This window comes from Pinus tabuliformis, chromosome X (assembly GCF_031772625.1).
Source record: "Pinus tabuliformis cultivar Carrire ecotype Pingquan chromosome X, CPIR1, whole genome shotgun sequence".
Classification (NCBI taxonomy): Eukaryota; Viridiplantae; Streptophyta; class Pinopsida; order Pinales; family Pinaceae; genus Pinus; species Pinus tabuliformis.
The window spans coordinates 94,026,910-94,044,103 of record NC_142308.1 but is presented as its reverse complement, the minus strand read 5'-3'; the positions used below and the strand labels follow the sequence as shown (position 1 = coordinate 94,044,103).

Here is a 17,194-nt window from a genome sequence, read left to right as displayed (position 1 = left end):
AAAACAGTGATCTTTCATATGGCCAACTCGGTCACAGTGTTGGCATTTCATGATCTATTGTTTTTGTTGTTGTTGTTGTTGCTGTTGTTGTTGTAGAAGAGGGGCAGAATCTGGAACAGCTGAAGCTGAACTGTCATGAAGAGCAGGTGAACTGTCATGAATGAATCCAGCACTCTGAAACTGAATGGGCTTGGTGTAGTCTGGAATGTGAAAGGACAAGTCCTTGTCATATCCAAGACCAGTTTTGTGCTTGTTGTGGACAAGCTGTTCCCAAGGTCTGATGATGGGCTTGGGAAGTGCAGATTGAGTTTCTGCATCTGCATGTTCAACTGCTGCTTTATTGGGCATTGAATCTAAATGAACTTGCTACTTATGGGAGTCTATTTCACTGTTCTGAACAAAAACAGGTTCAGAATGATGACTCCTTTGTTTTAATTCTTCTTGCTGAAGCTGAGATTCAAGCTGTAAAAAATCAATCTTTTCCTGTGCATTATATAAGCATGTCTGAATTTCTGAGAGAGATCCTTTGCTGATTTGTAATGTGTCATCAACAGTAGATTGTATAAGAGTTTTCATGAACTCTAATACTCCACTGATTCTAGCCATTTATGCGTTAAAAACTGATCAAAACTACTAATTAATGCAGAAAAGTAATACCCACTCACAGTACACAGCAATATCCTTATAAGTGTGCAACAAATGATCAGTGTGCAACAAGAAGCAACAGGTAGAATGCAAAGATGCTGAAACCGGAATACCAGAAAGCAAACTAGATAATTCAGATTCATTCTTATTGAAAACTTTTATATCTCAACACTTGATATAGACATATAATCTCAGTAATAGCATCCACAATAGACCAAGTTCTGACACCCAATTTCGTTAGCTCATCAACACTGTCTCTTGAATAGAGTATCAAAAATTGCAGCAATGTATCTCAAGCAGTTACTTCTAAAGCTGAAGTAGGTCTTCCACCTCCAGCTATTGCAAGTACAGTTAAAAAACCACTGGTAGCAAAGAGAATCGTTGGAAATAAAACTGGTGAGCTTGATGTCAAAAAAAGCTTACAACTAAGTCAAAAAGAAGATCTTTATGATCAACAAACCAGAAGAACTTTCATCTACTACAGCAGTACAGGATGCCTCTTGCTCTTCACATACATGGAGAATAATACCAATTCAAACTCAGATTGTGGAGCACATATTTCTGGTCATGTTCCTCCTGTAGCTAGAAAAGCGTTCTTAGCATGGACATTTTCCACACGAGATATTCAGGAACACATTTGCCACCCTTACAAACACTTCAATGCCTCATTCAACATAGGTTTAAACAAGATTGCTTCAACAAAATTCCACAACTTTCACCATAGTCCACACATGATAATTGAGGCTTACAATAGGAATTTATAACCAGGGTCTAGCTATATCAAACAGATATCAAGGTGTTGTGCATAAATAGATGAAGACGAAGGTCTAGTGTGATGTCTGTGAAAAAGCAGAGGCCACTTTCCTGTGTTGTGCTGATGAGGCTGCTCTCTGTTCAGCCTGTGACAATAATGTCCACGCTGCCAACAAATTAGCTAGCAAACATCAGAGAGTATCCCTCATCAACCCTTCTTCTCAGTCGCCCAAATGTGACATTTGCCAGGAGAAGACGGGATATTTTTTCTGTCTGGAAGACCGAGCTCTTCTTTGCCGGCAATGCGATGTTTCAATACATTCTCTTAACAATCTTGTAGCTGCCCATCAAAGATTTCTAGTGACAGGGGTTAAGGTTGGCCTTGAACCCTCGAACACCATTTCTCCTTCCACAAAAACTTCTACACAGTCGTCTGATATCACCAACGAAAAACCACAAACCTTGAGAAATGGTCCAACGGAAGTCCCTGCATCGTTGCATCAAGGAGTACAGAAGGGAATAGGAGGAGGAGGCATATCCCGAAGAGGTACTGTTTCTGAGTATTTTTCGGATTTGCTACCGCTCTGGAGAATGGATGAATTTCTCAATTTGCCTGACTTGGACAATGGTTATGGCTTTGGCGAGGCAGGTTCTTCCAGGGCAGATAATGCCAACTTTGTAGAAGAATGGCCTGCAAATTCCTTTAGCACGGAGGAAGATAATTCTGAAAACTGTCTTGCACAGGTGCCTGAAATGGCATCTCCACCAACCGCATCTGGGCTTTATTGGCCTCGAAAAACTATTTGTCAACCAAAGGAAGGCAAGCGAAGAGAGGACTTGACGATCTTTGGATTTGATGATGCTTCCTTGGTTCCAAGATTGCTTCAACTCGTTTCTTTGGGCTTCAACTTAGATATAAAGAGCACGAAACGAATACATTAGCAATCATAATACAAAAGTGAACACCACAGCAATTCGATGGTCGAAGCAACCGACCCCACTAAAATCCCCTTCACACGAATTTCTGAGCTAGAGCCGGTATTGTGTAGCAACAAGATGATGATGCTGAGGTTTATGAATCCCCCCTTTGAGAGAAGAACACAGAGGCACCGCGGGCCGGATGGAAGATTTCTATCTATACAAATATCTCCGTAAAATTGCACGAGTTCCTATATAAAGCTTTTCTGTACAGACTTTTAGATGTCGCCTGCAATGTCCGTCTTTACAGATATATACGAGCAAATATCATAAATGCATATGCCTAAACAGCCCGCCGAGGTTCGAAGCCCGTTCCACAGAATCCTTCCGGTCCGACCTGATGAATATTGCAATGACAACACTCAGTTCCAAAATCCTTGCACAAGACAAACAACATTTGTACTCTGCTTCATTCGAAGCTTTGTTCTGCTCCATCCATTTTTCTCAAACATATTATCAGCAAGGCGAAAGATCGCTGAGGATCCCTTACTTTTCGTCTCCCAGCCCTATTTTACTTTTCATTGTCTCGGCTTGTTCCCATTACTGGGTTCACGATGGTGCAGGGAGATAGTCGAAACTCTGGACCAAAACGCCCGCGAACGGACGGTCCTCGAAATGAGGTGAGCAGCACAGGAGCAATGGACAGAAGCTGAAACGTTCAACTCAAAACATTTTATGTGCTATCAGGCTTAGCCAGAAACCAATTGACTATTATTTCGACTCCTCATGCAGCAAAAACGTACACAGTGACAGAGGTTATAATTAATGAAATGGCCAAGCGAACAGTGGACGTTGTAAAGAAAGAGCGCTGACAATGGCAGAGAATGCCCAAAAATGAGAAAACGCCTTTCTGACAGAGCCCAAATTAGTGGAGCGTTAAGATTCTTACGGACAGGTGTACGATGAATAGAACGCTCAGTTATGATAATCAGATAGGGCAGCGCTGCATGCAACAGAGACCATCGCTATTACAGAGAATCGACAACGCTGAGTAAATGTCAGGGTTGGCAGGGAATTTCATGGTAGAAGACCTAATGCATAAATGGTGAGATAAAAAACTACGGAATTAGAGGTTGAGAAACCCATGCAAAAGGCCACACATCATGGCTCTGATACCATGTTAAACACACATGGAAACATAGAATAGGAAAGATAAATCATGCAGTTCATTTTTTTATTAACATGAGTTATACATTTATAGTACAACATATGACTCTTGGGTTTCAGATCCCAAGGTCTCTTGGACTGCTTTTGTCCATTCGACTTCCACACTAACCCATTTAGGATTAGGTGTCCAACAGATGTCACTACTATAAGAATTTTCATGATAGAACGAGGTTTCTAATGCTACTGATATATGCCTTGGGTTGGGCCATTATGCACTGTTATAAGTTGTTGCTTGTTGTTAATGTGATTTTAGTATATGACTAGTGATTTGGAGAGGCTGACACATGTTTTTCATGAGATATATATTATCAATATGTTGCTACTATGTTGAGTACACATTGTTACTCATACATGTCATGTACTTGCATTATGTCATTGTATTGGGCATACATTGATGAGAGGATTGTATGACATCCATGAATAAGCTCGTGTAATGTTTTTTTAACACATGTATGAGGTCTTGGTTTCATTTTACTTGCAATTTATCTCATTGATAAAGCCTTGTACTATGCTCATGAAATCTTGCATTCTTATTATAAATCTTTTGGTCTTGGTCATAGAGTCATGAGCCAAGATTGGCATATGTTTCATTATGAGTCATGAGAGTTGGTTTATGCATATATGGCCTTATGTTGTCATTGTACAATCATGTATTATCATTTTGGTAGCCATGTAATAGGCCTATGAAGCCTTTTACTCTATTGCATATCATTTGGTCATAGTCATTGGTGTTGAAAATTGGCAACAAGAAATTGCTAAAATAAGAAGTACTAAAAATAGCACTGCTAAAAATAGCAGTTTGGGCATCAGTGCTAGATTGGGAAAAAGAGAATGAAAAATGGAAGTGCTAAAAATAGAAGCTCTATTTTTAGCAGTGCAGTGTGGATTCCTATTTTTAGACAGTCTTTGGTCTAAAATAGGAAGTAAAATTCGAATTTGGTCTTACAAGTAGTTTGAATATTAATTAATTAATTCTCCATGAGTTAATTAGTTAACGAAAATCAAACTTGAAGTCTTTGTGTGAACATGCACTGATTGGGGAATGTGTCCTTCATTTGCTGCACTGTTTGAGGAATTAAGGATGAGTTCTATCTTGAGAGGATCAGTTGACTTAGTTTAACTTAGTCAAGTTCAATTAGATAAATTTAATAAGTTGTTAAATTAATGAGATACAGTTTTTTTATGCTTGCATGCATGTGAAAAATGATATTTTCAGATAACTGAGTATTCTCTCATGGATAACTGATGCATGGAAGTTCAGACAGAGATCCAGTTGAGAATAGAGAAGGGACAATGTATTATCAGTTGGATGAATATTTTTCCTATAAAGGAAGCTCATCCATGATGAGGATTTATCTCCTTCAGGTTTGTGCAGTTATATCAAAGGTTAGTGAGTGTGTGAAGAGCCCAATTCACACATGTGACATCACTAGACCCCAAGGAAAGTGCACAAGGAAATAGGAGGCTTGGAGGGCAGAGGAGAAGGTTTGTGAGAAGCCTTTGACTGTTTATGAGCAACAAAGGGATTGTATTGAGAGCTCGATAGCTTCCGAGCTAAGGCTTTGTGTAATCCACTATATTTCCACTTGTATGATAATACAAAATGGGGTTTTAGGTAGGTGCTTTCCCCGGGTAAATTCTTTTGTGTTATGTGTGACTGATTCCTTCTTATCAGTTATATGTGTTCTTATTTATGTTGCTCGTGGTTGATTAAGCTTCTGCTAAATTATTTGTAGAAGTAGATCAAGTGTTTTTCTTTAGTACATTGCATTACCAAGTTATCTACAAGTGGGAAATTTCTACATGGTATCGAAGCTAGCTGATCTGTAAAAAAAAGTTCTACATGGTATCAGAGCTAGCTGATTTGTAGAAAAAGTTCTACATGGTATCAAAGCTAGTTGATTTGTAGGAAAAATTGTACAAAATTCTACATGGTATCAAAGCATAGCTGATCAAGGAAGAACAATATACGAAAAGAGGAGATTTCAAAGTTTTGAGTTTTGGGTTGAGAGTTTGCAGAGCAGATCTGAAATTTTTTGTACAAAATTTTCAAAAAAAAATAGCAGATTTGGATTCCTTGCGGAGAAATACCCAAAAATAAAAAAATTAAAAAAAAAATCGGTTGAATCAGAGTTCAGATGAGGGAGATATCGCTGATTTAAAATCATCTCTTTTTCTAGAAAATTTCGTAACGGTGGGAAAGTGGAAATAGATTGGTGTGCTAGCTAAGAACCTGTATGCACTCGAGGTACAAGATGCATGCAAAGCATTGAGGAGTAAGGCAAAGGTTAGAGACTTGGTGGTTGAGAGGGGGAGTATATTACTTCTCAACATGCAACGCTAGAAGAAGTCTCAAACAATTGTGGAGGAGCCATGGTTGGTGCAGCAGCTTCAGGAGGTTGTGGAGCAGCCACAATAGGGGAAGCTGCGAGGAGATTGAGTAGAGACATCTACTCATGTAGAGACCTCTAGTAGGGGGAAAATTCGAGCTAGGTGGGCTGAGGGATCACATGCAGCCATACTTCCAGGTAGGAGGTTGGGCGATGTAGAGTGATCGTCCCAAGGAGGAGGGGTAGGATCCTTGAGGTACCCAACCTCTTAGATGATACCTTGCTACAGGAGCCTCGATGTGGAGTAGTTGGGACTGACTGGTTGGGTAGAGATAGATGTGGATGGAGCGGTAGAGAAAGCTACAGTGCAAGGAATCCCAAGACAGTGCAGAGCATGCAGGTTGCAGCAATGCGAGAGGCACAAGTGTGTTGCACTATGCAAGGTAGCACAAAGAAGGGTGAAATGGTGCGAGATGCATGGAGATGTTGCAGTAACGAAAAGGTCAGAGAGGGAGCACTTGTCAGCAGTAAGTAGAGCTTCAACACCAGAGTATGTTTCTAGCCCAACAGAGTGGTAAGTTGGGAGTTTTTTTTGTTGTGAGAGTTACTGGAGCAACCACACTTGGTATATGTGTTGCATGCAGAACATTCCAGAGGTACAGGATCGGGTTCGAGAGGAAGCCTTTCTTTTTGAGAGGGAGTGTTGAAAATTGGCAACAAGAAATTGCTAAAAATAGAAGTGCTAAAAATAGCAGTTTGGGTGGAAAATTGGCAACAAGAAATTGCTAAAAATAGAAGTGCTAAAAATAGCAGTTTTGGCATCAATGCTAGATTGGGCAACAAACTATGTAAACTTTGAAACGGGAACTATAAACTCAAAACAGGAACTCTGGACAAAAAATCCCAAAAAACATCAAAAACAATGCTAAAAATGAAAAGTGTGTATACTGGAACGATGATTTTAATTTTTAGGGGTCAATTTTGAACATGTTTTAAAAATGGCAGAGACTACGAAATTTACTACAAAATTTTCATGCAAAATATAGCTTCAAAACGAAAGTTATGATACTGGAACAATGAATTTTTTTAGGGTCAATTTTCAAACTTTTTAAAAAATGCTAGTAAAACCAAAATTTTTTGTGCCAAACAAAGTTGTTTATGAGGAAAAAAACACATTAATGTTTCTGCTAGAATATCATTTTTCTTTCCTAAGTATTAATTCAACATGTTTTTAACCATAACATTCTAGATACAAAAGAAATTGAATTTTTTTCAACTATAAAATTAAAAAACCATGACATTATGAATGAATTACATCACTAAATGAATTCAAAAGTCATTATTTGTATATTGAATAAAACATACATTATATCTCTAATTTAATATTGCATTGTAGATATTTTAAACAATAAAAAATATCATAATTAAGACATATAATCCAACAACATAAAAATGCCTCATAACTTCTCATTTAACACCATATGGAAATCATTAATTTTATTTCAAGATATGATGCATACATCAGTTATATAAACTATCTTAAACAATTATTCAAAATCACTCATATTTTCTTGCACGCCATCAGAATTTATATCTTCATATGAGTGAATGGATGCTGACGAAGATGTTCCATATTATTCTCTTTCATCCACTAGTGCCCCATCTGAGTCCACATGCATGCCCAACACTTCAGGTTTCAAAATTCTTCTATATCTATAACTAGTTTCAGCAGACTCCCATCTCAACACTGTTCCTTCTGGTAACAACCTTTTCAGAATCTCTATCGTCTTGAAGCGAAGAGTTCCTCTCTTTGTTAAATTGAAGTCATAAACAAGTATTTCAACATCCTACAATTTTAATATGTCTGTGCAGCGACGATTTATCTTTGTACCCTTTATTTTTCTCTTTCTGTCATTTTTTTTGTCAACTACCATCTCTGGCTTATACACACCATTGAATGGGTGTGTATTTGTGGCATACCAATGTACTTCAACACTTGTAACAACCTCATTTTCTGTAAAGACCTTTATAACTTAAGCAACCCATAATGGATAGCCATTGGGATCTCCATCTGCTAGCACTGCAATAATGAAACCCTCCTTAATATCATGTACTGAACCCCTGTAAAGGTCTTCCATGGCTTCACATTGTGCACGAGATCTTCCAAAACCAATATACATCTCTCTTTCCTCTGCCTGTGAAGAATTAATAATACCTTGAGATTGTTGTTGTTCAACAATGTTTATTTCCTCATGTTCATTTGAAACATTTTGTGGCCAAATAAATGGATTTTTCAAAGGTATATCTTCATTTGTTGTTGTTGAAATGATATCACTTTGATTATTGAAAAATGACTCCCACCAAATTGAATTAGAAATGTCAAAGTACTCATATGTATATCTAATACATTTTTTAATTGCTTCCAGGCAATCAAAATAATTTATATCTCTATTTTGTGTGCATGCATTCTGAACTTCACCAACTGATTGTAATAACAATATTTTTGATGCAAATATTGGATGATCTGGAATGAACTTCAAAAATTGCAAACCTAATGATGGTGCTCATTCTACAGTAGTTGAATACTTCTTGCCCCATATTAGTGTTTTCCCATCAATTTTTTTGATACGAAATTCATGTTGGAAGCTAATGTCATTAAGTTGTTCAATGCATTTCCCCTCACCATATGATGCCAGAATAAACCTTTGCATGTCAACAGTTTCTTCCAACACATCAAAAGTAGGCTCTGGCATGTCTAATTTCTTAAGACATTCAATTAGTGATGGCAAGCTCCCAACTTGTTTCCTCCTCAATATGACTGAAAAATGACCAAACATCTAATCAATATGGTCATGAGTGTCCCCAACAAGAAGGAAACCAACCTTTACCTTTTAAAAAATTCTCAATTCAACAAGCATGTTTAGATATCCAAAAACAACCTGATTTTTGTTTTCATGGCAAGTGTTGTACAAGTGTAGATACAAAACTTTAGGAAGAGTACCAGACCAATGAGAAATCACATCATGAATTATGGTTATGGTCAGATTTGCATCATTAAGAATATTTGGAGCTGTGAAGTACACCCTTGGCAACATTTTCCCATTGAAGACCATACAACTGACCAAGTGAAACTGAATAAAATTTTCCTCCTGTAAATTTTTGGGTGTGCAAACAAAATGTGGTAAAAGTGTTTTCTTCTAGTCCATACCATCAATTATCAAACCCAAATATTTATTTGGATTATCATAACACTTCTTTCGATGCTTGTACAACTTCTTCCTTTCGTTTGTTTGTTGTTCACGATGATCCTGAAGTTCTTTGACAATTAAATCTACACAACATAAAAGAAATTCATTAAGAAATATGTTTTCATATTTGATGACTATACAATTTTAAAAGTTAAAGTCATGAATGCTTACCTCTTTCTGACCCTTCACATTTGTCCCTTTTTTATTTAAGAGAAGCACATGTACTGCAAATCCCCATCCTTGTCTTCTTAGGAATACGGACATTTTTGAATTCTTTCTTCCATACTTTCAAAAAATATTGATATGTAATAAAATGGTCATGTCCCTCAGCACCTTCTGCATATTCTTTGTATAAGTTGTAGATTTCTCGTCTTGAAAAATTATCTAGAATATGTATTGTCTCTCTATTTGGCGTACACTCTCCATGCTTTGAAAATAAATCTTTCATCCATGACATTGCAGTATTTGATAATGGCCCAACTGTTTTTTATGATGTTCTTCTGAATAAAATGTGGGATCCTTTTCCAAATTTTCTTGAATTCTTGAAAGCTGAAAATTCCCAATCGAATGAAACATTTTGAAAGCTTTTCTACAAATAAATAAAGTCCCAATATGATAATCATAACCTGACAATGTAGATTGCATGCACCCAACTAAATATGAATTTTGCATGCTTTTATTCATTGACAAATATCTCTTACTGCTTTCTAATGCAAATTTGAAATCCATATGTTTCAAGTAATCTTTTTGGCAACATTCACTTGAAATGAGAGCACTGATAGAACTTCTTCTCATCAAATATTCTGCTCTAACCCTTGTATGACTAGAACAGCTTGCATTGATACGAAAGGTCTGCTCTTACTCCTTGATACAATATTTCTTGGCAACATCTCCATCATTGCATCATCATTTGTATAAGGATTTTCATCATCATTAAGAGGAATGTTATCCACACTATGATCAACTCTGCTTTTCGAATATTGACTTGGAGGATATTCTTCATCTTTCGCTTCTTCAGTGCTACTGTCGTAGTCCTTAGAATTCAGACTGAATGGAAAATCTGAGTCGATGTTTAATGGATATTCTTCCTCATGTGCATTGTCAGTGCTACTCTCATAGTCCATATAATTAGGACTACGTCGAAAATGTGACTGTTTACTTATTGAAGATGCTACATCCTGTCCTTTGTCACTGCTACCTTTATACTCATTAGAATTAGGACTAAGTGCATCATCCTGTCCTTCATCACTGCTGCTCTCATAGTCCTTAGAATTAGGACTAAGAGGACATAGTGACACTCTATTCTTTTGAAATTCATCATCACACTCTTCATAACTATTGCTCTCATAGTCCGCAGAATTAGGACTAAGTGGACACCATGACACTCCAATATTTTAAAATTCATCATCCCGCTCTTCATCACTGCTGCTCTCATAGTCCTTAGAATTAGGACTAATTGGACACCATGACACTCCATACTTTTGAAATTCATCATCATGCTTTTCATCACTACTGTTCTCATAGTCCTTAGAATTAGGACTAAGTGGACACTTTGACACTTCATTCTTTTGAAATTCGTTATCATGCTCTTCATCACTATTACTCTCACAGTCCTTAGAATTAGGACTAAGTGGACATCGTGACACCCCATTCTTTTGTTCGCCATCATGGTCTTCAAAACTGCTGCTCTCATAGTCCTTTGAATTAAGACTAAGTGGACACCGCGACACTCCATTCTTTTGAACTTCACCATCATGCTCTTCAAAATTGCTTCTCTCATAGTCCTCAGAATTAGGACTAAGTGGACATCGTGACACTCCATTCTTTTGACCTTCACCATCATGCTCTTCATCACTGTTGCTTTCATAGTCCTTAGAAGTAGGACTAAGTGGAATCTGTGACTCTTTATTTATTTGAAATTCTCCATCCCCTATTTCATCAGTGCTGCTCTCAAAGTCCTTAGAATAAGGACTAAGTGGAAGAATTGACTTTCTATTCATAGTGGAAGAATTACCGCTATATTCATCAATATAAATAGAGTTGTTACGCGATGAAGATGTTGGTGTATAAATTGAAACTTCACTATCAGAACAATCCATCCCTTTCAAATAGAATATGTTGAATGATACAAATGGAGAGTCTCCTAAAGATATTATATAGCTTAAAGAATGAAATTTTCCCTCCAAAAAGTTTTGCGAAAATATTTCCCTCCAAAAATTTTCGCGAAAATATTTCCCTCCAAAAATTTTCGCGAAAATATTTCCTTCCAAAAAATTTGTTAGATTTATTTACCTTCATTATTTTATTCTACAATTTATTGAAAAATGTAAACTAATTTTTTTTTATGAAATAAATCATTAAAATTAAAATTGTAAACTACAACTTCTACATTAATTATTTTAATAGTTAAAGTATATAATATTTACTAAACAATTGAATTTTTAATTTTTATAATATATTCTAAGACAAATTAATCCCACATTAACCGTATGGTAAAACATCTCCATAATTTCACTTATATATTAAAATTTCATTATCACTATTACTCACATCACATCCAGGTTTTCTGAAAATCGTTGAAAGACTCATGAATTTGTGGAGCAGCTACATCATTATCAACAACATATTCAACAAAGAATTCTCGCAATTGAAAGGTAAGTTAAATTTTTTTCCTTGAAAAGTTTCATATTAAATTAGTTTAATGATTTTTTTTTTTTTTAAATTAATAATTTTTCTGAGCCAAAATAACAATTACATCCATCGTGAGCATGGTGGGCCTGATCAAACGCAATCGCCCAATACCCATGGGTGGGCCACCGTGGTGTCGCGGGGTGGGCAAAGAGGTCGGGCGAGCGGGCGGGGTGCGAGAGAGTGGAGGGGTGGTAGGGGGTGTGGGGGGGGGGGCCAGCGGCTCGCACACCTATCACTGGGTTAGGCGATTCTCAGAATTTCCCAACACCCGTGGCGGGCTGGTGAGCTGCCAGGGTGGGCGCCGCAGCTCGACTCGCACCCTACCTCCAACCCCCCCTCCCCCTGACACCCTCACTCCCTTCACCCATACCCAGCACCCTTGCCCCCTTAACCCCCTCAACACCACCCTCATCCCCTACCACCAGCCCCCCAGACCCCTCACCCCCACATCCCCACATGATTTGCTAACCCTCCCATCCCCACCCGCACCACCCCCTTCCACCTCCATGCACCCACGTCGCCCCTATCCCCTCACCCACACCTACTCACCGTCCCCCTCACCCTCATCCCTCTACACCCACCTGACTGCACCCCACATTGACCGCACCACCCAGACCACTGCCCTCCTCCTCACCCGCCCTCCCCGTCACCTCCTTCCTACCCACGTGTCCTCCCCATAACCTACCCTTGCCACCCTCTCACCCCCTCACCCGCATGCCCTACCCCATGCACCCTCCACCTCTCCCCCCTCCCGCGCCCCTTCCCTCACCACCCCCTCCACCTCCCCTTCCCCCCTCAACCCCCCATGCTCATCCATCCCTCACCCCCCCTCTCGAACCTCCCCCCACCCCACCGATGCCCTTGCTCCCTCCCCATCCTGCCACCCTAACCCCCTCACCCGTCCCCCTCCACCCCGCCCCACCAGCACCTCCACCTCCCCTTCACCGCTCAACCCCCCATACCCATCCCCCCTCCCTCCCCTGGTGCCTCCCTCCCCTCCCGCGCCCATCCCTCTCTCAGCCCCCCTCTCTCACCTCCGCCCACCCCACCGGCGCCCCCCCGCAGGCGCCCTCCCACCCCCTCACCCCCCGCAGGCGCCCTCCCCCCTCCCTCCCTAGCACCCTACCCCCCTCACCCCCCCCGGGCACCCTCCCCCCTCCCGCGCCCATCCCTTCCTCAAACCCCCTCTCTCACCTCCCCCACCCCACCGGTGCCCTCCCCCCTCCCTCCCCCTCTCCACCCCGGCACCCCACCCCACGCTCCCTCCCCCTCACCCCTTCCCCTCCACCCCCCGGCACCCTACCCCCCCACCCCCCCTGGTGCCCTCCCTCCTCCCCCACCCACGCTTACCCCCCCCCCCCAAACCGGCGCCCTTCCCCCTCCCTCGCTCCCCCAGCCCGTGCCCTCCCCACTCCCTCATCTCCCTCCCCCTCCCCCGTGCCCTCCCCCCTCCTTCATCCCCACCACCTCCTCCCCCTCCCCGCCCTCCTTCTCTCCCTCCCACAACCCACCCTTGGCTCGTCCCTAATCGGCGACTCGCCCCCCCACCTGATCGATGACCGAGCGATTCCGAGAATCGCCTGGCCACCGGTCGGGCGGGGGGGCAGGCTGTCGGGGTGGCGCGGCCGAGGCCTATGCCACCCTGGCGGCCCGCCCCCCCTGCCCAACAGACGGCCGTGAAATTCCTGGAATCGCTCGGCCGTCAGTCGGGCGGGGGAGCGGGCTGTCGGGGTGGCGCAGGCCTTGGGAATCGCTCGGCCGAGGGCGAGCCACGGGAGGGAGAGAAGGAGGGTAGGGAGGGGGAGAAGGGGAGGGCATGGGCTGGGGTAGGGAGGGGTGAGGGAGGGGGAAGGGGGAGGGCGTGGGCCGGGGGAAGGGGTAGGTGGTGAGGGGAGTCGGGGGAGTGGGAGCATGTGGGAAGGGGAGGGAGTACGGGGCGCAAGGGGGGTGGAGCATGGGGGAGGGGGGAGACCGGCGCGAGGTGGCGGGGAGAATGGGGAAGGAGGAGGGGGAGGGGGAGCATGGGGGAGGGGCACGAGGGGGGCATGGCGGAGGGGGAGGGAGAGGAAGGGGGAGGGGTGTGAGGGGGGTAGCATGGGGGAGGGGAGACGGGGGGCATGGGGAAGAGGGAGGGATCCAGGTGAGGGGGGTGGTGGGGAGAGGGGTGTGAGGGTGGGGGGGAGCATGGGGGAGGGTGAGGGACCCTTAAAGGGGCGCGAGGGGGGAGGGCAAGGGACCCAGGTGAGGGGGGCATGGGGGAAGGGGAGCTACCCAGGTGAGGGGGGGGGGGGGGGGGGCGCGGGAAGGAAAGGGGCGGGGGTAAAGAGGGGTGTGGGGGGGGGGAGCATGGGGGAAGGCGAGGGACCTGGGTGAGGGGGGCATGGGAAGGGTTGGGGGCAGGAGCATGGGCGGGGGGGCAGCCGGGTGAGGAGGAGGGTGTGGAAGGGCGACAGAGCGCTCGGGTGAGGGGAAGGGAGGGAGAGGGTGAGTGGGGGTAAGAGCGTGCGGCTGAGGCGGCGGAGGGTGAAGGGGAGGGTGGTGGAGGGTTGTCACTAATGATGGCTATTATTCATTTTGAATTAATGGAAACTTTTGTTATACACCTTCTGTTTACAAACAATTTTATTCACTTCTTTTATGGTTAAGTTTTCGAAGATTTATAATGTACATGATTCATTTTGTTTGGTGTATGACGGAGTGATATATTTTTCATTTAAAACCTTTGGCGATATATTATAATTACTTTCGGTCAAATATTTTTTTATTTTCAATATTTTTTATTCATTATATATATTTTTTTGTACTTATTAAACAAATCAGACATATATTAAATGAAATATTAAAATAAATTGTCTTAAATTTGAAAATATTAGATTTTTGGGTATAGTAAATATCAGGATGTAAATATCATTTTGAGCGTAAAGTTTAAAAAATGTTTACATGATTTTTTATTCTTATACATTTTTATTGAATATAGAATCAAGATTGATATATGAAGGTTTCGACTAAAAAAATAATAAAATATAAGAATTTTATTATTTTCACTACTTTCATATAATATATACATAGTTAATTTTGGAATGTTTTATTCGTGATTTACTTTTTCTACACTAGAATGTTAATGCATACCCTTTTAGAATGTGAGGGGGGGAGGGTGAGGGAGAGGGCGTGGGTGGGTGGAAGGGTGGGCGCGGGGCGGGCGGGTGAGGGGGGCAGCGTTGGCAGGCGTGGGCAAGGAGGGCGTGCGGGTGAGGGGGCGGGCAGAAAAGGGGAGGGCAAGGGAGGTCGTGCAAGTGAGGAGGCGGGCAGAAAAGGGGAGGGCAAGGGAGGGCAAGGGTGGGTGAAAGGTTGGGCAAGGAGGTGGAGGTCGTGGGCAAGGTTGTGTGGGGATGTCAGGTGGGCGAGGGTGCACAGGAGTGCCTAGTGTGTGAGGGGGTGGAAGTTGTGAGGGGGTGTGGGAGGAGTCGGGTATGTGGGGGGGCGATAGGGGTAGGGGAGAGGCAAGTTTGTGTGAGGGGGTGAGGGAGTGTGTGAGGGTTGGGGAGGAGGGGGGGTTGAGAGGGGTGGGGCAGAGGCAGGTGGGTGTGAGGGAAGAGGGTTGGCATGGGCGCGTGGGGGTGGAAGTGGGCCGAGTGCGGGTGGAGATCAGGAGGTTGGTCAGTCAAGGGGGCCAATTGAGGATGGGGAGGTTGGGGGCCGGTCCACCCCGCCCCGCCCTCTCCGCATGCTTGCCCCCACCCACCGCTCGCCTATCCACACCCGTGCACCCCTCTCACCCACACTCACCCGGCCTGCCTGCTGACCCTGCCCGGATACCCACCCCGCCCCGCCACCCCTCACCCGACCCCCCGCCTGTCGACCGACCCGCTCGCCCACCCGTTAGGGGTGGCTGGGCGATTCTAATCATACAAATAAAAAATTTATGATATATTTTCGTTGCTAATTTGAGTTAATATGTTTTTATTATTTATTGATTTATGTGTTTCTATTTTTCAGGAAAATGGCATCAAAGAAAATTTCAGTGAATCTTTCTGGACCAAAGACTCTTAAAGGTGCATCTTCAAGAAACATTGGTGAACGAACTCCACCTGAGCTCATGGCTACAAATCTTTCAAGTGCCTCAAGTGATAAGAAGATGATTTCAGACTGGAAGAATTCAAAAGAGGTGAAATTTCCATCAAGAATCTAGTATGTGAAAGAAAGAGAAAGCACAAATGTGAATATATATCTATATATTGATATACCGAATGATAATGGAATTTTTGAGGTGATGGGAAGAGTCATAGATATGTGTTCGGTACCAAACACTGAAGTTGTTTACATACTTACAAAAGCTCCCAAGTCACATGAAAGGATTAAATACCGACTATCATATTCATTGTATGACACGAGAGAGGTATCTACAAAGTTGTGTAAACAAATTGTAAATTAGATGACACAAAAACATCGTAAGTACTGTTATTTATATTTGTATTTTGCGTTCTTGAAAGTGTCTCGCTATATTTTTTAACTTTGTTTTTTATTGACATATGATATTTTGTTTCGCAGAATTTTGTTGAAAGTTGTTCAATTAGGTTGGAAGGCATTCATTTCATAGAGCATGATATCATGAAATTTGTCAGCAGTTTTTACTCAGTGTCAAAAGAAGATATGGAAAACAAGAAAAATGTAGTAATTGATAATGCTACAAAATTACATACAAAGAATCAGAAAGAAAGGCCTCTGGTGGATAAATCTAGCAAAGGTAAACATGTTACTTTTGAGGACGAAAAATGTGGTGGGGATAGGATAAATGTTACTGCATATTTCTAAAAGGAATGTTGTATGGAAATAAGCTATCAAATTGAAGAGAAAACCAATTCAAAAGGTGGAAAAGGCAACAAAAATAGTGATTTATTCAGAGGTGTTCATAACATTTTCCAATTGGAATTTAGGACTGGAGATGTTTGGAAGTTGATTGATGAGATTTTTAGCATGTGGGAAGACATTGCCAATAAAAACCAGAGGGTCAGAAAGCCTAAGCCATTGATATGTAGCAATAGTAAATTAGCTCCTAAAATGAAGCAGCTTCCAGACGATATGACTATCACACCTTGGAGGGTGATGCAAGGAGTGAAAGATGAAAAAAATGTCAAAACAATATTATCTCGTGTGAGGTCAGGGGAATTATCATTAGAGGAAATGTCTCAAGAATTTCAAAAGTAAGTTTGTTGCATTATTTTTATTTATTTCTAGATTATAATTATATTTTAAATAAAACATGTTGTTCTTGGTAGTTTTTGTTATACATATCATTATATTAACTTTTTGTTACTTTATCTATGCAGTCACAAAGTTTACATGTAAATTCAAGAACAAATGGTTAGATTGTTGAATGAAGAT

General features: G+C 42.0%; 1 pseudogene; it reads left to right on the top strand.

Annotated features, from left to right (window-relative positions):
• The first annotated feature begins 1,458 nt into the window (after positions 1-1,458).
• Positions 1,459-2,340, top strand: LOC149138558 (B-box zinc finger protein 22 pseudogene; annotated as a pseudogene).
• The last annotated feature ends 14,854 nt before the right edge of the window (positions 2,341-17,194 follow it).